This window comes from Patiria miniata, unplaced genomic scaffold (assembly GCF_015706575.1).
Source record: "Patiria miniata isolate m_02_andy unplaced genomic scaffold, ASM1570657v1 HiC_scaffold_1, whole genome shotgun sequence".
NCBI lineage: Eukaryota > Metazoa > Echinodermata > Asteroidea > Valvatida > Asterinidae > Patiria > Patiria miniata.
The window spans coordinates 6,402,523-6,426,663 of record NW_024037047.1 but is presented as its reverse complement, the minus strand read 5'-3'; the positions used below and the strand labels follow the sequence as shown (position 1 = coordinate 6,426,663).

General features: G+C 37.9%; 1 protein-coding gene across 1 annotated transcript in view; it reads left to right on the top strand.

Annotated features, from left to right (window-relative positions):
• The first annotated feature begins 13,212 nt into the window (after positions 1–13,212).
• The window catches only part of LOC119720587 (receptor-type tyrosine-protein phosphatase R-like), a 39,404-nt gene continuing 28,475 nt past the window's right edge, over positions 13,213–24,141 (top strand). The window contains exon 1 of the mRNA XM_038190355.1: positions 13,213–13,384. The gene's annotated coding sequence lies outside the window, so the exon portion shown is untranslated. The remainder of the gene's footprint in view (positions 13,385–24,141) is intronic.

The window sequence follows — 24,141 nt, the reverse complement described above, 5'->3', positions numbered from 1 at the left end:
ATTTAATATGTGACTTCAGATGTTCCCATCAAATATTCCAGCGTTTGCAGATGTTTGATGGAGAAACTATATTCTTGTTTCCGACCTGGTAGAAGCTACCGTATGACTACTTCACTTTCATAACGTCAAACAATCTCCTCACCGTGAACAATATAAACTGAAAGACCAGGACATGCAGCCCACCCACTCACATCCACTTAAACAAAGTAAATTCCTTACACTTATATTGTGAATTGGTCGGTTTGCTATTTTTATGTTATAATTCATTTAATAATGATTTGAAGCCATTCGTGTTAAATTTTTGAGTTAAATGATGAACATTCTTTTTATATCACTTTAATTATTCATTCATTCAATCCTTATTCATTAAATTATGTTTATTTCCCATTTACCCTGAGCCCTTTATATCCCAGAAATTTCCCTAAGCTGCGCTTGGCGCACATCGCTCAGCTTGCTTACGCTGCAGGTGTGTGTAGAACTCGAAAGCGACACATGATTCATCCTTTACCAACACAGTAAAACTATCGCACACCAAATTTCACTCATCTTCCTGAAACAATCTCACCATCAGATAGTTTACAATTACACATTTAACCAGTCATTCTCGAAGACGAAAAGAAACTGCCATATCGACGGTTCAATCGAGATGTACCGAGCGATTACGTCACCGGCGTTTTCCGATACATTCGGTGGTAGGCCTACCACGGTTAACACGGTTTCCGTCTTCGGTACATTGACATTCAATTCACTCACACACAATTCACCAATGTGCTACTTAATCATTCACTTGCATGTATCATCTCATTCAACAACACAAACAACACCAAAATTCCACCATCCTTTATTTCGCGCGCACAACGCGCTTTTGGGCTGCATGTGCTTTGCGCTAAGCTTTTGCGATGCTGCATGCGAGTAGTTTGCCTTACTACCATCCCCACTAAAAACCCACCAGTGTGTTTTTCTAGCTGTCTAAAGTTATATTATACTCATGAACTAGAAATTACTTTTTAATTGTTATGGTTATCATTTACATTTAAATGTGTTCTGAAAGTGATGTAATTATTACACGTTACTCTTATTGTATGTACCCGTCCGGTAGATTATTAAATTATTTCCCGATTTTCCCACAAATAACAACAACCATAAGAAGCCAAACTCCACAAGGAAATCTAATATTTGTTCAAAAGAGCAAATATCACTTGCCGGGCTAATCACACAGACTCCACTGTCACTTGTCCAAAACTCCATAAAAAACTGATATGATCAATTTTGCTTCAAAGGAGTCATTTTGATGATTTCTTGAGGGTTTCTTTGTACAGCTGACGAAGCCTGTTTAAACTCCAGTTAGTGTTAAGCGTGAAAAAGAAAACAAATGTTCGCTGAGGCTAATTTTCAACACTGCGACCAAAGTTATCCTTTCTAGTCATGAAGTAAAACCTTAAACTGACGAATCACCATCGCATTTGTAGATGGAATCGTGCGTGGTTGTATACTATGAAATCGAAGAAACATAGGTGTGGTCGTATAGCTCTGACACGAATTTGTAGATTTTTGATGTTTCCGATTCTTGAAGGTTTCTTGATAGTCTACACACTTTTCATGACGACTGTATTCTTGCGAAATTTACGTTTTAAGGCAGTTTATCTTGCTGACGACAATAGTCTGGATGAGTAGGATTGCTCATATAGTGGAGAGTTCTAAGGCGAATTTCCCTACAGTAAGCTACTTCGCGAGAAACTTGACTAGGAGAAATCTCTGGATGTGCTCAGCGGCCTTCTTGAATACGGGGTAAATTTCTTGGAGACAAATTGAGGATTATTATAAAGACGGCTGGATTGATTAAAAGAGTTTGCCGACATTTGTATTAAACTTGAAGATAGTAGTATCTTCCTCTGGTGCTCCAAACCAGCTCGTATTGAGAGAGACAGACGATGACTGTAGAAGACAGTTTTGCATGATGGAGACAGAAGGTATATGTTCTCTGAGATTGGTGGAAGAATACTCTGTCTATTCGATGAAGTGTGAAGCAAAACGTCTTCACTATGGATATTATTCTTGCGCATTTTGAACAACGACCTCCCATCTCCCCTTGAAGATAGTAGTATCTTCCTCTAATGCTCAAAACCTACTCGTATTGAGAGAGACAGGCGATGACTGTAGAAGACAATTTTGCATGATGAAGACAGAGGTTCTCTGAGATTGGTGTAAGAATACTCTGTCGATGAAGTGTGAAGCAGAACGTCCACACTGTGGATATTATTCTTGCGCATTTTGAAAAATGGCCTCCCATCTCCCCTTATAGCCGTCCCTTTCCACACCATTATCAAAATTACAACACGATTATACTAATGATCAACTCCGTGCATGTCAGGAAAATCATCATCATTAGGCCTAAATGCTTTCTTGTTAAACACACTTTGATAATAGCAAATTATCGATTCATATCAGTGATCAATAACTTACAAAGACACATTATTACAAACCTTCCCAAACGAGTTAGATTAAAACAGATACGAAACATGTCGTGTTTGATCAATTAAACCCATATACGTGTAGAATTATCGGTCAGTAATGTTCCTTCGTAGTTTTCCGTATACACAAGTCACATAACCCTTTTTGGACATTCAAGTATGGCATGCTATTATCAATCATCGGTGTTTTTGTGTAACATTACAAGGGAAAATAAAACGGTACAATCGATTACATTTCGTGACGTAAACAATCGATCACACACAAAAATGATTGACAGTAAAGCATGACTATATTATTCGAGACCAAATCGTAATCCGTACGTTGTTTCTTTTTTCCCGAACATTCTTACAACCCAAAGCGTTTTCATTTAATCAATACGTTTCAATTAATATTGACCAACCACGAATATTTACACAATGCAACACACTTCGATTATAACCAAGGAAATCAAAATGGTCAAATCTATTCCATTGTACGACATCTATACATTTTTGGAAGGGTAATGATTGACAGCATCGTTAAAATATTTCAGACTGAATCGTACGGCCGGGTAATTTTTTTTGTATCATTTGTGAAACTCCAAGTGATGGTAATTGAATCGATACATTTCAATTAATACCGAGTGACTACACAAAATGTACACATTATTAGGCTCTTTTGATTAAAAGACATCCGTCACTGATGTTCATTTATCCATCACACTACTGATACACAAGTTATTTAAATATTCTTTTTAAATACTATTTCAGAATACCATATTCATTGACATTAAATTTAACCAACGACGACAAAACGGTAAAAAAAAAATGTATTACATTTCAGGACCCTACAGAATTAATCATAACAACTCTGATCAATAATTACAATTTTTGACAGATAAACTATTAATTGATATTGTCTTGATCGGTTTCATATTTGCGTAGTGTAAACAATTTCTTCTTTATGAGAAAAACCCATGTACATGTATTACACTTAATAAAACCATTCCATACTTTTGCTTCATACTGACTACTAACTCGATATCCGTCATTTCATCGATATTTGTGTTTTGTTTTTACTTTTAACGATTTAAATCTCATAACATTCGCTCGTTATTCAACTAATGTGATCGATTGCAGAAACCTTACGGATGTCGTCACAAATGGCAATAAATTATCCCTATGTACGTTTTTAACTGCGATAGACACGCAGCATTATAGGGCTCTTGAATTTTCTACATGGTATGTATTCTTCAAAACTGAATGAGTACTTTGGACGGAATTAGTATCTTTTAAAAATGCACAAATATCATACCATTCCAATTTCCATTTACAAGCTCAAAAGGGCCATGGACCCTCCTTGAACCAAAAACTGACAAAATAACAGCACATGAACCCAGAAAGTAGAATTTTCTACAAGTAAACCAACCACAGGAATAATCCTTTAGATTTGCAGCCTGAAAGACAGGCTTACATCTGACACGCAGCGCTAAACATTTTGTTTTTCTAAGGCATTTTTATGCAGATTCATCTCTTTTTCATGATAAACTTCTAGAGTAATGCCTTTTTGCATCACGCGAGATGTTCGATGATGGAATACAGCTGAAATATTTCCAGTGAATCTGCTGGATTGGGCTCCTTATCCTGAGGAGATTTCAGAAATATAGTCCGCTTCTTTACTTGCCGATTTCTCCTTCCCTGTGAGATGATCGGTGGCCAAGATGGGACGAGTGAAGGAACTCTGTGACATAAATAACGTGGATGGTGATGGGTAATTTCTTTCCCGTTAAAATGTTACTCTTTCCATAGAAATGTCATGTCTTCCAACATAAAGATTTACTTTTCGTTGCATAAGTTCATTTGAAGACATTATCTTTTGAAGAATGGCATAACCTTTCTTCAGGCTCCTTGATCGTTATTCTTGACGATTTCCATAGTGCAGTTTGTTTTTCAAGTCAGTCTTGTGAAGATGGAGACGCGAATCCGTAGATGAAGTTTTCTCGAATTTCTTGGAGGCTGTTCTTCAATCCACGGAGAAATTTAATAGCTGACTTCAGTTGTTCCCGTAAAAGATTCCCACGGTTCAGATGTTTGATTGAGAAACTATATTCTTGTTTCCGACCTGCTGGAAGCTATGACGACTACTTCACTTTCAGAACGTCAATCTCTTCACCATATAACCCTAAAAACTGAAAGACAAGTAGGCCTACAGCCGACCCACCCGCACCCATTATAAAGGCCCATTCCTTAAATCTATATGATGAATTGATTTGTTTTGTGTTTTGTTATTGTCATAATTTTATTTAATAATGGTTTGTAGATACATGTAGCCTAGTCATAAATAACATTAGAGTTAAATTAAACAATAAATTCTTTTAATTCGATTTAATTAGTAATTTATTCAATAATTTGATGAATTACTTATTATTTTATAATTATTTCCCCAGAACTTTGCCCTTTACATCCCATGGAATTCCCCTAAGCCGCGCTTGGCGCGTATCGCTTAGCTTGCATACGCTGCTGGTGTGGGCCGCACACGATTCATCCTTCACCAACACAGTAAAATATTCCATCACACATCAACTTTCACTCATCTCACTGAAACAATCTCACCATCAGATATTTTACAATTAAACATTTAACCAGTCATTCTCGAAGACGGAAACAAACTGCGAAATCCACGGTTAAACCGAGATATACCGAGCGATGACGTTACCGGCGTTTACCGATGGCGGTATGCCTACCACGGTTAACACGGTTTCCGTCTTCAGTACACTGACATTCAAATCACTCATTACACAAATCACCAAAGTGATTACATTCATTAGGGCTGCCTAATCATTCACCTGCGTGTATCACCACAACTATCACCACAAACAACACCACAATTACACCATCATCACATTCACAATATCCATCCTTTATTTCGCGCGCACACCGCGGTTTGCGCCGCCTGCTTTAGCCGTTGCGATGCTGCGAGTAGTTTACCTTACTACCATCCCCACTTAAACCCACCAGTGCGTTTTTCGTCTTGTCTAAAGTTACATTATACTCATCATAAATTATGAATATTTTTTATGGTTATCATTTATATTTAAGTGTGTTTATGAAAGTGATATAATAATTTACATGTTGTTCATATTTTATGTACCGGTACATTATTAAATTATTTCCCCATTTTCCCATGCATTCTTACAACCACCACCAGAAGCCAAACTCTACAAAAAAATCCAATACTTTTCAGATGACCAACATTGCCGTGCTAATTACACGAACCTCTCCATCTTTTGTCAAATTCCAGTAAAAATCAAGACCCTAATATTGCTTCCAGGCATACATTTGGAAGATTCCTTGATATAAAGCTGGCAGAGCAAGTCGAAACTGCAGATAGTGTTGAGCGTGAGGAAGAAGAAAATAATTTTCGCCGGTGCTTATATCCAATACTGCGACGATACGCTTATCCTCGCTCATATCTCATCGAGTAAGAACGTTAGGATCATACCCGCGTTTGTTGATGAAATTCTGGTTCGGTGCAACCATTGGAAGAAGATATCTATGTGGTACATGCATCGCTTGATGTGTTAATTCAACTCTGAGAAGAACTTAGCGGATCTTGATAAGTTGCGACGTCTTGACTTCTTGAAGGTTTCTTGATAGTCACTGAGCACTTTTCAATACGACTGTATTCTATGAAATCCACGTGTTCAGGCTATTTATCTGATGACTGCAGACTGTTTATCTTGCTCACAGTGGAGAACTCCGAAGACAAATTAAGTTACCTTTGCGAGATATATGAAGGAGACATCTCTGAGTGTGCTCTGATAGATTTTCTTGAAAAAAAAACAGGATACATTTCTTTGGGTTGAATTTACGATTATTATATGAAGAAGACCACTTGATTTATGAAAAGAGTTCGTCGAAATTTGTGAAAGTTGTAGTATCCTCCTTGCTGACATCAAAGTTCAAATCCTGTTCATAGTTGGGCCACTGATGGTGGAGACACTTGTGGCTTTTCATGATGAAGACACAGTAAATATTCTTTTTTATGATGGACGAACACATTGTCGATGATGTGTGAAAAGTCTGAAGCATACCTAGCCAAGTTTACATTCTTGCACCACAAACGAAACCTGTCCATTGTCGAAGATGACCATGAAAAGAAGATGACCATGAAAAGATTCGCTGGACAAATTTACTTATGATTACACAAGGCCCCCACCCCCATTACACACAGGGTTTTAATAATCATTGGTTCATGAGAAGCCAGTATAATCTAAACGTTAATTAATTCAGATTGTATGTATTTTTATATAAATTTATTTCAGACTATGACTTGTAGTTTTAAATAATTTTATTTTATTTTATATGAACCTGATTAATTTGTAATACCCTATTTATGATTCCCCTCCCTCAGTAACCTATGCCCCACGCTAGCTTACTCGCCACGCAAACTATGTATGTTATTGCTTAGCATGCTGCAGCATATTGCTTGTACACTCACTCACTTTCTCACCACTCATAACTCACCACTCTTATACATTCACCACTTATAATTACACATGTAATTGACTCACAAATCGATTCCAGCGATCGATACTGTCACTCCCCAACATTCACCACTCAAGATCACCAATCATCATACATGCAATTACACAAAACACTGGCTCGTTACAGCATTCAGACATACGCCATGTAACAGACATGAGATTCAGTATCGAATCGAGTGATCGATTCGATACTCTCACTTTAACCATACACACCACGCACTCATCATTCATTACTCACAAACTATAACTCCCGTTTTCACTAGCTCATCAGTTACTCACACTCAGAATGAGTCTGAGTATCAACTCGAGTGCCGAATCAATACTCTCATATGTACACTACCCATCAATCATCATTTATTACTCACAATATTTAATCACACGTCTCACTTGCTCATCAGTATTCAAACTCAAATTCCTGTACAGAGTCTCAGTATCAAATCGAGTGCTCGAATCGATACTCTCACTTTGACTACCCATCACTCATCATTTATTACTCACAACTTTTAATCAAGCTCACTTGCTCATCAGTATTCAAACTCACATTTCTCACAGACTAAGTCTCAGTATCAAATCGAGTGCTCGAATCGATACTCTCACTTTCTCATCACTCATCACTCTCCACAATCCACATCTCATTTGCTCATCAGTACAGTTCAGACTCAGTGTCTGACAGACTCGCATCTCAGTACCGAATCGAATAATCGAATCGATACTTTCGTACCGCTATACGGTTTGCCGAGACGGAAGACTGAGTAGGCCTACTCAGTGACACGTACGCGTCCGAATACGAGTTTCCGATTCCGAATACTCGTTTCCAAATCTTTTTCGGAAACGGGCAAGTAATCGACACACTGCATTTCTCAACAATGACCATCTTGTCACTCATTCGTTCACAAGAGTTTACTCACCCAAAACTCAGCTACACACGAGGTCCACACATATCAACCTCGACATTCACAAACTCACTTAATATGCAAGCGATTGCCAAGAGCTTTTGGTTTTTTGCATTGCCGCCGTGCTGCAGATAATTTCCCACAATGTGCCCTGAACCCACCCTATGATTTATTTATTATTTACTGACTACAATTTAATAAATTTATGTAAAATATATTGCAATCGGTTAATTAGTTGAACTGGTGTCTTATAATCTTCTGTATATTTTAACAGTGCATTTCATTGATCATGAACCTCACCCCACCCCATGACAATAGATTCAACCAAACAGAGAGTTGACGCTTGGACAAGTTTTGTTGAAGGCAGAAGTTGGTGTTGTCGGAACAATTTACATTCAAGATGAAGAAGAGACGATGCATATTTGAAGGAGGTTTCTTTCGGTGGAAGTACAAAATGTCACATCTTGGCTATAGTTTCGATATTGTTTTCTTGAAATCCTTAAATTGTCTTTGTTCGACGAAGAGGAGCCGTTTTTCTGCATGAATTCGAGATCAAAACATTTTCGAATTTAACCTTTTTTTGGTTGTTGTCCATGAATAAAATATTGTTGCGACGAATTATCTGTTGAAAGGAAGAACTTGGCGAAGAATTTCCAGCAAATGTGAAGGAGATAACATTGCTTGCAACTGGGTTTATCCATCATGCTTGATCAAAAAGAGGCATTGTTGTCTTGAAGGAGAAACTGCAGTTACTTCGAGTATCTTACAAATATCCCGAGTTGTCTTGCGAAGAAGATTAAATAAAGTGAAGGAGTGAAGGAGTGCTTGGTCGATCAGGCTATCTTATATGATTATTTGATTTGATTCAAAAGGGGTTTTTTTGTCTTGAATGTTCACAGTCTCCAGTTTTCAATAAGAACATTAGACCCCAAAACGACTTGTCAACTTTGACACTGATGCACGCGTGGAGAATCTGTCAATCACCGAGAGTGCAATCCCAGACGAATTACTTCAGCGATAAAAGGCGCGTGCCAGCTGCCACATAACTTTTACCCAAGAGAACAATAGGACTGAACGCGCATCCGCGGCCACGTGCCGACATGGGGTTCAAAGGTCATACAACTTTTCGCGACCCAGGGGCCAGACATTCCTTATAAGGAATTAACAGGTGTTGATCTCTTTCATATCCAAATTAACCCTCCTTCACTTCAGACAATACCGCGGGGAGAAAAATCAATACTGTGCCATGTCGACCAAAAGAAATACATTTGACTTAGCTACAGGAAAAAAAGTTCCTGAAGTGGGGGCTAATTAATTTTGGAATGTAAAAGAGGGACAAACTTGGGGCGAAATACCTTCAATCATGTTGAAAAGCATTGGCTGCAGACAACAAAATATATCTGAAGCTGGGAGCCAATTAAATCTAGCCTGCAAAATAGTGTCAAACTCGGAGAAATACCTTGAGTTATGTTTTAAAAAATACATTCGTCTACAAATAAAACTGAATACTTGAAGTTCTGGCTATAGAAAATTTGGGAACAGAAAATATCTGTTTGAACTATCTGGTTCGGAGATTTTGTAGCTCCGAATACAAATCAGATTTTAAACTTGTACAATATGGGAAAGCTTGGAATACATTTTTCAACAAAAACCTGTTATTACATTATTTAACAAAATCCCATCATTTTTACGAGCTGTACATACTAGAAATCTAGACAGAACTTCAGGTAAATAAAGTGGAAACTTTTCATGAGAAACTAAGTGAAAATGATACATGTTTTCTGAAAGACTCGGAGTGCACTTCTGTTTTTGCAATTCACAAAATACAGGTAGACACTAGGTACTCGAATTCTGGACAAACTTGAAAACCTAAAAAAATACTTGTAGGTCTTTTTATAAATAGAATAGCAAGTATGAAAAAGGACACACAACTATTTCCTGCAATTTGTGATTGAAAGGGGGGGGGGGGGTACACATTTCAACTTTACCCATTATTTTGGGAAATTTGCAAAAAGTACATGTAGGTCTAGACACTCAAAATGTGGATACAAAATCTGACAAATATGAGGTCATTTTATTTTAGAAATGGAAACAACAAGTATGAAAAGGTTACACAACTTTTTCCTGCAAGTTGTTATTGAAGGTGACAGGATAGACTCAGAGTATATTTTTCAACTATACCCATTATTTATGGAATTTGTAAAAAGTAAATGTACACACTCTAAATTTGGATGCAAAATTTCAAAAAAATAAGTCATTTTTATAAAAAAGAACAGCAAGTATGAAAGGGACACACAACTATTGCCTGCAATTTGTGATGGGGGGTACACTTTTCAACTATACCCGTTATTTTGGGGAATTTGCAAAAAGTAAATGTAGGCCTAGAAACTCAAAATTTGGATACAAAATCTCAAAAAACATTAGGTCATTATTCTTATAAATAGAAACGAGAAATATGAAAAGGATACACTCCTTTTTCCTGCAATTTGTCATGGGGGGGCAGACTCTAAGTATTTTTTTCAAGTATACCCATTAATTTTTGGAAATTGCAAAAGGTACATGTAGACACTCAAACTTTGGATACAAAATTTCAAAAAATGAGGATGTGTTTATATTTGGTTAGAAATAGAACAACAGGTGTGAAAATGATACACAACGTTTTCCTGCATTTTTATTTAAAAGGCTGAGCAGATTCAGAGTACATTTTCAACTATTCTCTTTATTTTTGGAATTTGCAAGAACAAGCACAAATGTAAACTCTTGAAAGTTGGATGTAAAATCTCAATATAGGAGGTATATTTTTGTTTTATAAACAACAAGTGTTTAAAGATACACTACTATTTCCTGCAATTTGTATTTGAAAAGTGGGGGGGGGGGGGCGAGACTCGGATTAGTCCTATATTTTCCAACTATGACCCGTTATTTTTGAAATTTTGCAAAAAAATAAGCCACAGGAGACACTTGAAATCTGGACACATGGGGAGGTCATTTCTACATAGCCAATGGAAGTATGAAAGGATACACAACAATTTCCTGCAACAATTAACAACAATTCACTTACCTCGGAAATTGTTTCTGACTTACCAACTGCCGAATTTTCAACTTGTCCGCACAATAAATTCCACAGAAAATATTCCACACAGGCAGTTTATAATCCATGGCACTGGAGTATGATAGATGTTTCACAGTTTTATAGTTCACAGTTCAACTCATGTATTTATCTCAGTTTCTTGAAAATAGAAGTGCAGTTCTTCAAGTTTAAATGTCCAACTACTGCTGGGGGCTGTATGCCCAGCCGCCCAGGCTAAAGCAAAAGCGAATTCAGAGTTAATGACAAGTTGCTCTCAGAGTTCGTTTAAGTTCGGTTAAAGCGATATTTTCACAAACTTTCACTTACGAAAATTCCATGGGAAGAAATCCGAGAAATGAGTGATGCGACACTCCGTCAGGGGAGGAAACGCAGCCGTAGTTCATTTCCCAAAAACATCACTGGAGGTTCAGTTCAAAAGTTTGTTCCGTATGAAGTTTAACTCACGACACATGTAAGGAAGGACCTCGGAGAACTGAGTGCAGAACTTGGAGTGCGGTGATTCCCCAACAGCGGCGAGACTGGCCGCGTGGAAACCCGGCCGCAGCTAACGGTGTGACCCGTCTGCGCAGCCGAGTCCCCGGTAACAAATGTTGAAGCTTGTCTTTCCCAAAGAAATACTCCGCAGTTAAGTCCACAAATCCACGCCAAAGTCTTGCTCACATTGAGTTAGTGAGACTTGTACTGAAAGTCTGTTCCGTATAAAGTTGAACTTACGACACATGCGAAGGAAGGACGTCGGAGAACTGAGTGCAGAACCTGGAGTGCGGTGAATTAGCAGAGGTGGAAAAAACGCCCATCACACAGAAAACGCGCTGTGACCCCGTCTGCGCGGCCGAGTGTTCCGTAGCAAATTTTGAAGCTCGTCTTTCCCAACGAAATACTCCGCAGAAGTCCACGAATCCACGCCGAAGTAATGCTCACATTATTTCCATTGAGTTAGTGATAACAGTAGTTTTGTACATTAGAGAAATCCGCAGAAAATGTAAACTTTTAGCGGACAAAAGAAAAGTGCAGTCCATTTGCAGTCGGCTTTGAGCTCAATTACTGCAAATTTGCTGGCGCTCCAAACGACAGGTTGAGTGATCAGGCTCGATATTCATTTTACACGAAATTTCCAGCATCGCAAATGTGTTAATACGCGGCTGATGTTTCCTACTAAAATAAGACAATATTAGATATTTGCAGCACTCTTTCAATTATTCGTGACTTTTTTTACACTGCATTCACTGCAAAAGGTCAGAAAGGCTGTTACTTCCATAAAAAAAAGTCTTAATATAATCATATTTTGATAAAACTATCCGGCCTATTTTCTTTAAACGAGTAGAGATATCGCGATAAGACAGGTCGAGTCGGTCACGCACTCGGCGTGAAGAGAGTGTTTCCTATTGGTCGGAAGTAGAGTAATACAAGTTTTGATTGGCAGATGGGAACTGGACTTGTTTACTTGCTGTTTTCAAAACCTCGACTTCGTTCCGGCTTCGGTTTCGTCGATATCTGGGATCAGAAATCAATGGAAGCTCTTTTAACGTTTTAATAAAACAAAATACGAATAAATGCACTCTGATATTTTTGCCCAATATTATAATTTTTGGGTTGTGTTTTAGGACACACTAGAGGACTGTGTGGTTGGGATAATCGGAACGCTTAGTATGCAATCATGCAGTTGTGTGGGCCGAACCACTATAGTTTCACACAATTTCGTGAAGTTGACCAAGACATGGTAATGATGGCAGTAAAGCAGTCGGGTCACGCACCGCGTACGGGTCAAGTCATGATCACATCACACCGTACGGATTCTTCTAAAAAAAAAAAAGGAAATAATTGAAGACCGTTTCTTTGAAAAATGTGCACTTTGTATTTTATTTTAATAATAATTTCAATGAAGGTCCATGCACACTGCGAACGCCCCCTCTTGTTGACCTAGTTTATTTTATACATGTATTATGCAAATTGCAACGTGTAAACAAACTGACGTCATTACTTCCGGAAGCGAAAGGCCCGACTAGCCCGTCTATAAATCCATCCACTAAAACCAAAAAATATATAGCCCGCGCGGAATAATTTTAACCTTGTTCGTGGAAAGAGAGTTCTTGTTTTTGCATTTTATGTATGGATTTCGTATAGAGATTAAATGTATTTTTTGGCGAATTTACGTCAACAAGAAAGAATGACTCGTGCGGGATTACTTTTTTAAGCGGACGATTTTTGCGTCCAGTTCGACGTCACGAGATTTGTGAATGACTGACTCAGTCTGCGGCGCGCGAGTGTGTGTGTAGTGAAGTTCCATGCATCCACGTTGCTCAGCTATCGTGTAACGTGTGTGAGTTGGTGCGGTTTTTCTTGGAAATACTGGGAGCCTAGCAGTGCCCGCCCCCAATTCTGCACCCAGATCAAGATCCTGATGTAAGTGAATTTCTATTTTTTTGTAAACGTGAATTGAGATTTGAGTCATCATCAGATTTCTTGTGATGTTTCTGACAAAAATACTGCTGCATGCTGTGCAGTGCCAGTGCCATTGTGAGTCAAGTGTTGCGGCGCTGGCCGGCCGGCACGGCCGAAATTAATGAACATGACATGAAAGATGGCGCGTGCGCTATTAATCGTGACATTCACTTGTCGGGCATTTTGCATGATCATGATGATGGTTCCCATATGTGGCCATCACTAATTTTCCCTTCAGTGACTTATCAGCCATCAGAAAATGATAATATGTCCTAAAAAGTCAAAATTAGCTGGGAAAATATTGAAGTATTTACTGAGAAAACACTTAGAAATTTTCAGACCAGTCTGTGCACAGCTAGGGCATTGTAGGGTGCCGATGACAAGTGATAGCCAGATATGGGAATCTTCCCTCTCCACTCATCATGCACTTAGCTGACTACACATGCTACAGCCTACAGTTTAGGGTATACACAAAATGGTAGCAATACAACTTTATAATATAGGCATGATAGTCTAGGCCAGTCCATTGACCCTTTCTACAATTGTAGACAAATCCGTTACTTCTATTTTTCAAATTCCCAAAATGTGTAACTTATTTATTTTATTGATTTGTTTCAAATCCTATTTTCTATTGAACTTACGTTAATTTTTAATTCATTGCAGGGGTGTGAAATCTCAGCTTTATAGCTGATTTCAGCTTTTTTTGTTTTGGATTTCAGCTATTTTCCCTCACTTGCTGTGTACAAAAGTATAGGAGATTTCCAAAGTTCAGCTTTTTTTACACCTTTTTCAGCTATTTTCAGCTATTTTTTCAGAGGTCACTCACACCCCTGTCATTGATCTGGAGGAAGTAAAGTTTGAGAACAAATGAAAAATAAAACGGAAAAAATGTTGCAACCTGACGCCACTTTTTTCTTCATATATATCATCTCAATGAATGTCAGTCATTGCTAAAACGATGATAAGACATGCATCTGGGACTGAGAAACATTTCCAATTTTGTTAGGAAATACTTAGAAAATTTTCTTGACTCTCCATAGACTTTGTACACACTCCAGACAGGGCTCTGGAGTGCTCTGAAACGTGCAAAACTAAATCAGCGCTCAGCCCCACTTTACTCACAGTTTAGCCAGCAAATTTCTCCAAAAATTCCACTGGGGCAAAGAAAATGTCCTCAATATACCACCTACCAAGTTTGCAGACTCAATTCAATTTTTAAAGGAGACTTTTCTTCAATATTTTGCACATGAGAGGGAAGTCAAGTGATTTCAAAATGGGGCTAATTAAATACTAGACTGGTACATTGTACATGTCCATCCATGGTACAACTATTTGAAAAGACTGACCTCTTCATTCAGTGTCAATAGTCTGGTGGCTTGACTATGGAGAAATGTGTAGTAAATTGAGACTAGTTCCCACTTCATGCCACACGTTTCTTCAATTTTTTTGGCATGGTTGATTGATGCAGTACTGAAGCTGTGTTGGACTGGTTGTTTTAGGTGCCAGTCTACTTTCTTGTTTTGCATGTTTTCAATACCTTAAGTTTTGGGACTCTCATACACAGTATTGAGAGTCCCAAGTTTTCGGACTACATCTGGTCTACACATTGAGGTGGATTCAGCCAATTGGCATTAGGGGGTAACCCTACGATAATTCTGCCCTGCTTCAATCAACAGTCAGTCAGCCAGTCAATCATTAAGTCAGTCATTCCGATCTATATACAGAGGACACTAGGATAACCCTTGGGACCCCCCCCCCCCCAAAAAAATAAATCATGAAAAAATTGGGAAAGTCTGTGAAAAACAGAACAGGACGTGTGATGGTCCACATCAGAAAAACAATCCACATCCTCACCAGATATATTTCAACACTTTCCGGTGGTAATCTGTTTGTCGTCAGGACAACCATGATGTCATTGGAGACAATAATTATGCAAATATCGGTTTTGATTAGTCCTGTAGATTATGATTACAGCGAGTACAAAAAAATACATTTGATCACAGTGACACACATTAGGCAAATTTAAAAAAAAAAATTCTCGTCCAGGCTTTTTGAAAAAGGTAACTGGTAACCTGTAAATATATATTTAGAAACATGCTGAATAGATACATGTACATGTACCATGAAGTTTGCTACTGGTAGTCCATTTTTACTGAGCCAGATTATCTTTATGGTAAACATATTATATGGTTGTAATCCGCTTACTGTATTTAACAGAAAACTGGTCATGCTGGTACCGGTAGGTGGGCAATTCAACACTATGGCCAATTAGTTTATGGATGTTGCACAGGTAGAGGGTAAAAGATGAGGTGACGTTTTGGGATCCAAAGTGTGACATTTTCCCGCCCCTGTTACCTCAGAACTTTGTAATGTTACCATTCTAGTATCATTAATTAACCCTAACCGCCCTGAATCCTCCAAAATCCTTTTTGCAAATTGGAGGAATTTGCAGGATTGAGGTTACATGGCAAAAGTGCGTTGCTGATTTCGGAGTACGCACTGTGTCAAGGTCTCGGGCCGGACCTTGTGTTGTTTATGCTCAGCTGTGCATAAATTTAGTCCTTGATTATACTTGAAATCCTCCGCACAGCTCCAGGATGTCACTGCCTCTGCCTCAGCCTATTGACAGTCATAGCCGGAGGATTTTGCAGGATTCAGGCAGTGGTCACCCCTCCATGGGCCATATTCAAGAAATAACGGAGGAATTTGCAGGATTGAGGCTATATGCTATTTTTCCATGAGGCCAATTGGAGGATTTTGCAGGATTGAGGCTACATCCTAGCAAAAAGGCCTAGGGAGTTAGGGTTAAGAATTATTTGTTTTAATTTGTTGGGTATATGCAGATTGCTATGAGTGAATTTGTAATCGCTCTTAAAATAGGACTGCATTAAAAGGAAAATACAACATTTGCAAACATCGAAAAATAAAACTACCAACATGACCAAGTTGTTACGAAATACCTTACTACTAAGATGTTGGTAAATGACATGCTTAAGCATCCTGTAAAATTATGGCACCTGGTGTGAAGCCATTTTCAAGAAAATGGTATATTTGTATACATTTCCAATGCTGGTCGGCCGACCACCGTTGGAAAAACCTAACTATTTTTCAATTACTGCTCAAAATTTACCATTTTTTTTTAGTCTAAATTTTGTTAAAAATTGGTTCCATGTTCATGAACGGGTGCAGGCCAGCTAGACTGGTTCCCTTACCTTACAATTTTCTGGTATTTTTTTATCCATTTCATCTTTAGTGGAGTCAGGGAACCAGACTACTTGAATATTGTCAGTGTAACAATATTTGATCTATTATACTAACCCCCCAAATAGTTCATTTCTGAAAATTACAGCAAAAGCCAATGATGTACATTCCCTTTAAATTAAGGAGTAAAATTCTGGATGCAATCTATAAAAAAAAAATCATATCTCTTCGATGTCAGATGTAACAACAGGGACAGGAAAAAATTACCCAAATACACAAACACAGTCATTTCAATGATCATGCACACAAATTTGGAACCATTAACCCTTATATCATGTGTATATTGTTACATTTTTTATAACGTACATTTGTATAATTGGGGGAGAAATGGTTAAATTAAAAAATGTGCATGGTTGTATGTTTGTACGGAAATTAATTTTTTTTAAATACGATTAGTGTGAAATTAGACACAAAAACTGAACCAGTGCAATTTAATTTTCAGTAATCGCATGCAGTGTCATATTTTTTCACTTAACATTTTTACTTCAAATGCAAAAAGAATACGTACACATGTACGGTACATGTATTTATGTACAAAAGGTACACAACTTCACATTAATCAGTTTTTGTTGGGACAAATGTAAACGGGTTGTGGAAACTCTTTACTTGAACAGTTTACGTACGTGTACATTACTTTAATATCGTTCACATTCAGTCCTGTACCTTGTTCACATTTAAAGGGAATGTACATCATTGGCTTTTGCTGTAATTTTCAGAAATGAACTTTTTGAGGGGCTTGTATAATAGATCAAATTTTGTTACACTGACATGTTTGAAGTTTTTTCTTCGAAAATGCTGGAAAAACCAAGAAAAACAAAAAACGTTCAAGTAGTCTGGTTCCCTGACTCCACTAAAGATAAAATGGATCAATTTCCAGATGCCGGAAAATTGTAAGGTAAGGGGACAAGTCTAGCTGGCCTGCACCCGTTCATGAACATGTTACCAATAGCAAACAAAATTTGGACTGAAAAAATGGTAAATTTGAAGCAGAAGTTGAAAAATAGTTGGGTTTTTCCAACGGTGATCAGCCGACCACTGTTGGAAATGTATACAAAAATACCAATTTCTTGAAAATGACTTCACACCAGGAGCCATAATTTTACAGGATGCTTTTGACTGTCATTTACCAACATCCAAGTAAGGTATTTCGTATACTTGATAGTTTTATTTTTCGATGTTTGCAAATGTTGTATATTCCCTTTAAGTATTCATGTAGCCACATATGGTACATCGTCCCCGCTTTCGGCCTAACATTCCTAACAACGAACATTGCACATATCGCAGAGTTGACCAATACTGCGCACAGGCATGTTCAGCGTACGGTTCAGTTCATTCGTACTGTACTGGCGTGAGAACATGACCATCTGGTTGCTAATCCTCAAATGAGATATTGGAAATTATGAGCAGTGTTCCAGTTAATATGAAAGGGTCTTTTTTATGCAATGTGATTGTGGAAATCTATTCAGAGATAAATTGTGTCAATATATTAGTTGGTTTTAGTACATGTTGTGGTGCATACAATATATTACACTTGTAATCATGTGCAGGAGAGAGGGTGAAATTACGGTCATACATTGGATTCTCTGATATGATTCGGGATGGTTGTGCTCAAGTGATCGAATTTTGTGCTGTGAACTTCTGCTTTGGTTATGTACAATGTACATGTATGTAAGTGACAGAATTTGACACAATGCACGTGACAGCTGAAATTGATTGTGTATACATGTACATGTACATCAGGTACTATAATGTGTTTGTGTATAATTTCATCATATTTTCACCCTTTGTACCCTTTGTACATTTGTACATGTACACATTTGTACATGTACACATGTGTATCCAAATACATTACAAGTACAAACTAAATCAAATTAGGTTTTGCCCTTCACCGACGTTTTTAAACACTGTATACTCAGTGTGTTACCTCCCGAGTGAAAGTTGGAAAAAATCATTCGGGTGGGACTCGAACCAACGACCTCCTGCTTTCTAGTGCGGATGTCTTACCACTCGACCACCGAGCTAACGGGATCGGTTGGCCGGTTCGAATCTGATGTACATAGCAGCGGGTACCGGGAGGTAACACACTGAGTATACAGTGTTTAAAAACGTCGGTGAAGGGCAAAACCTAATTTGTTTTATATCACCCCGACGCAAAAGTCCATCTTATAAAAGTACAAACTACATACAACGACCTTTTATTTGTATCGAAAGTCGTGAAATGTTTTGTACGTACAAGTTCTCTAAACTTTGGCCATTGCACAATTGTACGTCCTAGCATACATGTAGTTTCCGAAAGGGAACTGGATCCATTGTGTACGTAACTCAGGCGTAAAAACTCCTACAGCCATACAAGTTTGGAAACGAAGCCCAGGTTAAAAAAAATTCCCTCAAATCCGTTGCATGGTACATGTACAAGTTCACTGAAGTTCCTATTTGCTTTGATTAAATGTTGATGCTCAGTTCATTTACCAAGTTTGCTGTGACGTCGGTTGTTATGCGTTGATGAGCACGAGAGGTGTTTTTTTTTCCTTAGAAGATGGGTCTGCCAAAGCAATTACATGTATATTGCGGGTCAAAAACAAGTGCCGGGACGCTTACATCGCCACAAGCAATGTACATTTTTGTGCACGCTTAGAAGTCATAAAATCAAAGCAGTGTTGTCCTGTAGAGATATCAGTGTTATTAATCAGTGAAATCCCCGGAAATTTTATGTTTTGGATTGTTTACTTTTAAATTTTATTTGAACATGTTGAAAGGTCTTAGATTAGACCATTGAAAGGAAGCTAGCCTACCGGTACTGTCTTACTGTTCCCGAGGAAAGACCAAAAAAAGGTGGTAACCCAACAGCTGCCGGTTTCATCAAGTTGAATTTTAACCAAATACTTGTGTCTTGGCTGTTTATAAGCACATGAGTGGATCCCATTAGGTAATGAATTATTCATGAATGAAATTTGAATATTGAACTTGTAAGTGTATCATACAATGAGTGGTTATAGTCCATTACTGAAATATTTATGAATGGATTCATTTTAATTGTTTATGAACAACATTTGCATATTGAATAAATACAGTTTAATTTATGTGTAGTTCATGCATATTATGTGCACAGGAATGGAACCTATTTAATTATTCGGCCAACTTCCATAATTTTGAAATAGTGTCAAGGTGACGACTGTACCGGTACATGTACGTCTTGAGTGGTAGTACCGGTGTGACCCATATAAACCCACAAATGGATAATTTCAAAATCAGTGCATATTAGGCCAAAAAAAAAAATAAGTCGGTCTCTGGTCAGCGCGCGCGTCGATTTTAAGCATGCGCGTCGATCTTTTTTTTTTTCCAAAATGTTCCGCGGTAGCTCCAACAGCGCCCTCTATTTCTGCACCTCCTCAATTTTTTTTTACCAAAGAGCACCAAGAAATGGGAAATTGCACCAAGGCAAATGATCGAAAGCGCCAAGGCAAATTATGGAGGACACCAATGTACATGAGGACACCAAAAAAACCAAAATAGTACCCACCTTGTCTGTACAATCCAAGCTTGAAGAAAAAAAAAAAAAAGGAAAAAAAAAAAAAAAAGCCGCGTGGCCGCGTCAATTCCAGAACTTTGGTCTGACCAGAGACCGAATATTTTTTTTTTTTGGCCTTATATAACACCCAAGTAAATCCTTGTCATTGATTGGAGGATTGTAGGTCACACGGCATTCATTAATCGAACCATTGCACGGCCTAGTTCATAACCGTGCATTTTTGGTTCCATTCACCATGCATTTTCGTCCTATCTCTTTTGATCTATTGCACGCCGCGCGCACGCTACGACGCGCAGCGGCCAGTCCCCACATGCATACGATCTTTGCGCTATTTAGACCATATCATGCGTTATAGCAGTACAAAACTGTCCTTCGAAGTTGATGCAGTTGCCTTGTTTTTTGCATTGTTTTAAGAACTGACAATGTTAATTTTCATTGTTGTCAATGATTTGACTTTTAAACCTTTGTTAGCCTTGAAAAAGCTGAAAAAAGAACGGGATATGATACAATTTTGTGAGTTTTGTTTGTTCTTAAAGTTGTATTGTCCAATCGAATGACAAAGATCTACTTGGACAAAATGTTGGATGTTATATACCCGTACATTGTAAAACATTATAATGAATGTTTTGCATTCGTGCAATAGTGAAACTATTTTCATTCGTTGAAGGATGGAATGTTCCATTCAACTCGGCTTCGACCTCATTGCATGGAACATTCAATCTTTCAACTCATGAAAATTTTCTTACAATTAATCTCATAAACATTCATTATACAGGCATGCAACTTTTCCTCGGATCAGCTGATTTCCTCTTTTTGTACTTCCCAAGTGTGCCATTGAAAATAGAACAACACTGTACAAAGTCTTGGAAAATTTTTAATTTCCTCGTTTTTTGGTGACTTCCCAGTTGCATGCCTGATTATAACAGTGCACATTTACAGTGCACACATATTTGTACGTACAATACATCACATACATGCACATGTGAGTGGCCAAATTTAATGTTCAACAATTAGAGAATAGATTAGCATGTGGTTTATGACAGTTTATTTTCATAGTAACTCATTAAAACAAAAATGAATGTCATTTATTTTGTTTTTAATGGGTAAGTCATGAAAATAAACTGTACATTAAACCAAATTTGCTGATCTATTCTCTTAACGCTACAGTCCATCATTTGCAGCTATGCAAAAAGTAACTGACGTTATTATTGTTGAAAAACATACTTGGTTGAACGATAGTAAGGGGACTAAACTCCCTGTGAAATTATTCTTTCTGGCAAGCTGTCATTTTGAAGAAATCAACGAAGGAAGGCCTTTCCAACGGTGCGTCTTAAGACGCACCGTTGGGAAATTTCCATTAGTAGCTTGTTTTTTTTATTCCGCGATGCGCGCGCAAGCGTAGACACGACACACACGCATGCGCGGTTGCTATAATTCGTCAGATCGGTGCGCGACATCGCGTAGCTGCAATCGGCTCAGTGAGAACATGTCTCGGATGCTGAATTCAGGCCCAATTCAAAACATGATTCAGCAAAGTCCTCTTTTGATTTGAAATGGAGATCCTAGAATGCTGTTTTTCGCGGAATGTACAGCTGAAGCTGAGCTGAAACTTCATCAGGTTAGTTGTTCAGCACCCTTCTTTAGATTTTGAGCAAGTTTGGTGCTTCAAATGAACAAAGTGCACAAATTACAAATGATGAACTGTACCTTTAATGTCTAGTAAAAAAATGAATAAATGGAATAATAAAATGTGTTAATTTTTTTTTTCAATAGATGTACCGGTACACATACATGTACCGGTACATGTACTGGTGTACATTTTTTTCCTTTAAAATATGAATGCCCATTGATGCTTACATGTTTTTGTATGTTCAAATGAAATGATGAATGTTTACATACATGTAGTGTACAATGTATACGTCGCAGGTTAGCATGGTTAGGGTACATCGTACATTATGTACCGGTAAGTCAAATAATTAAAAAAAGGAACGTTGGGATAAGTTAGAACTGTTCTCTGGAAATGGAACATCACCATATAAAAATTACTGAAAAACATACAAACTGTGTAAGTCAATAAGATCTGTGCATACATGTAATACACATACATTAACTACACTGTACATCATTCATGACATTGTACGTGTTTGGTGCACGCTACTAAATGTTAGACATTTTTTACACTTTTACTGCACATACCGGGGGAACTTGTGTGTGAGCACACTATCTTGCCCAGTTGAATGTAAATGTAATCAGTAATCACCATAACAACAATTCTACCCATAATTTAAAGAAAAAAAAATTGTCATATTTTTTGCACCTTACTGGTACAATGTACATTTACATGTAATTGGATTATGTTCACCATGACAAATTGAACTGTAACAAAATGTCTTCTTTTTCTTTTTCTGTTAATTTTTTTGTTATTATTTTATTTTTTTTGCACCCAGTTTCATCCATCTTGTTCCCTTAGCCCCAACCATATGGTTAATAAAGCCCCTAGCGAGCCATGCACATTATACCCCGATGGACGTGATTGCATCACATCGGTTTATTCAAGCTTCTCCACTGGGCAAACATAATACAGCCAGGATGCAGGGTTGCCTAGCAACTGAACGGGGAGGGTTTTTTTCTGGTTGCCAGTGACGTCAATGGGCTGTACGATAGCACTGGCAAGTGGCCATTGGCCTGAGGGGAGTTTGAAGTGCCGGTATGTTGTAAACCTACATGTGCATGCGTGTACATGTGCATGCGTGTACATGTGCACATGTGCATACATACACATGTACACGTACGGTACGTACATGTACATGTACGTGTACCGTACATGTACATGTATGTATGCATGTACACGCACATGTCTTGTACATGAACATGTATACATGTACATACATGTACATGTGATCTGATACACCGTACCCTCTGGAGACGTGCGTACATGTACAATAGGGAACAAAAGGTTGCACATGTACAATAATGTACATGTACGTCGTATCTCCACAGGGCAATTTCTATAGATGAATACATATCCACAAGGTTTTCACAATGGATTTTGCTAAAAAACTACGAATTTCCAAGCTACATGTATGTTGATTTGTCGCAAATGGAAGAGTTTTAGAAAAGGGATATTACATGTACATGTAAGTCCAAATTTCAGCCAAGGAAATTAATTCTAGTTAAAATAAGAGCATTTTTAAACTACATGTACCGGTACACTTTCAAACTCGAAAACTTTAGTACACGAGAACAAAGGAACGTCTCCACAAGGATACAAATTCCAGTACATGTACATGTATGTGAGTATGTGCATAGCACTCACTCATGTTTTACAAAATGTACTATACTCCCGAAGACAATGCTTTGTGTTTCCCTTTGTCCCTGTAATATAACACTCTCTCATAGACCAAGCACACGAACCTACTAAAGAGGACCGTTTTGAACAAAAACCTCCCAAGGACTGAAAGGATCGGTTGTTCTCCCTTTGTGTGTCTGTCCTCGGGGGTTACGTAGAACACGTTCACACGTACATTTTTTTGTATGTACATGATGTATCGGTACATGTTCATGTTTGCAAGGTATTTTTTTGAGAGGGTTAAATTCAGTTTACATGTGTGGTAACATGTACTCACATGCATTTTTTAAAATTTATATTATAAATTGGAAATAAAAATTGCCAATAGAAGATAAACAGTAGTTGAGTGTTGAATCGGACTCAAAATGTAGCACTCGGTATCGTAAACCATAACCCTCTCAAAAATCCACTGGCGGTTTTGTATGCCTCTTTAAAATCACTCAATGCAGTAGTCCAGCCGACATGTGGATCCTCAACCTCGGCTCATGTTCTCCATGTTCTTGGGGCTGATCAATCCTCATTTAATTAGGGAAATGTTGTTTCTCTGCCACGCAGGAATTTGCAAAGCAAATGAGGCAA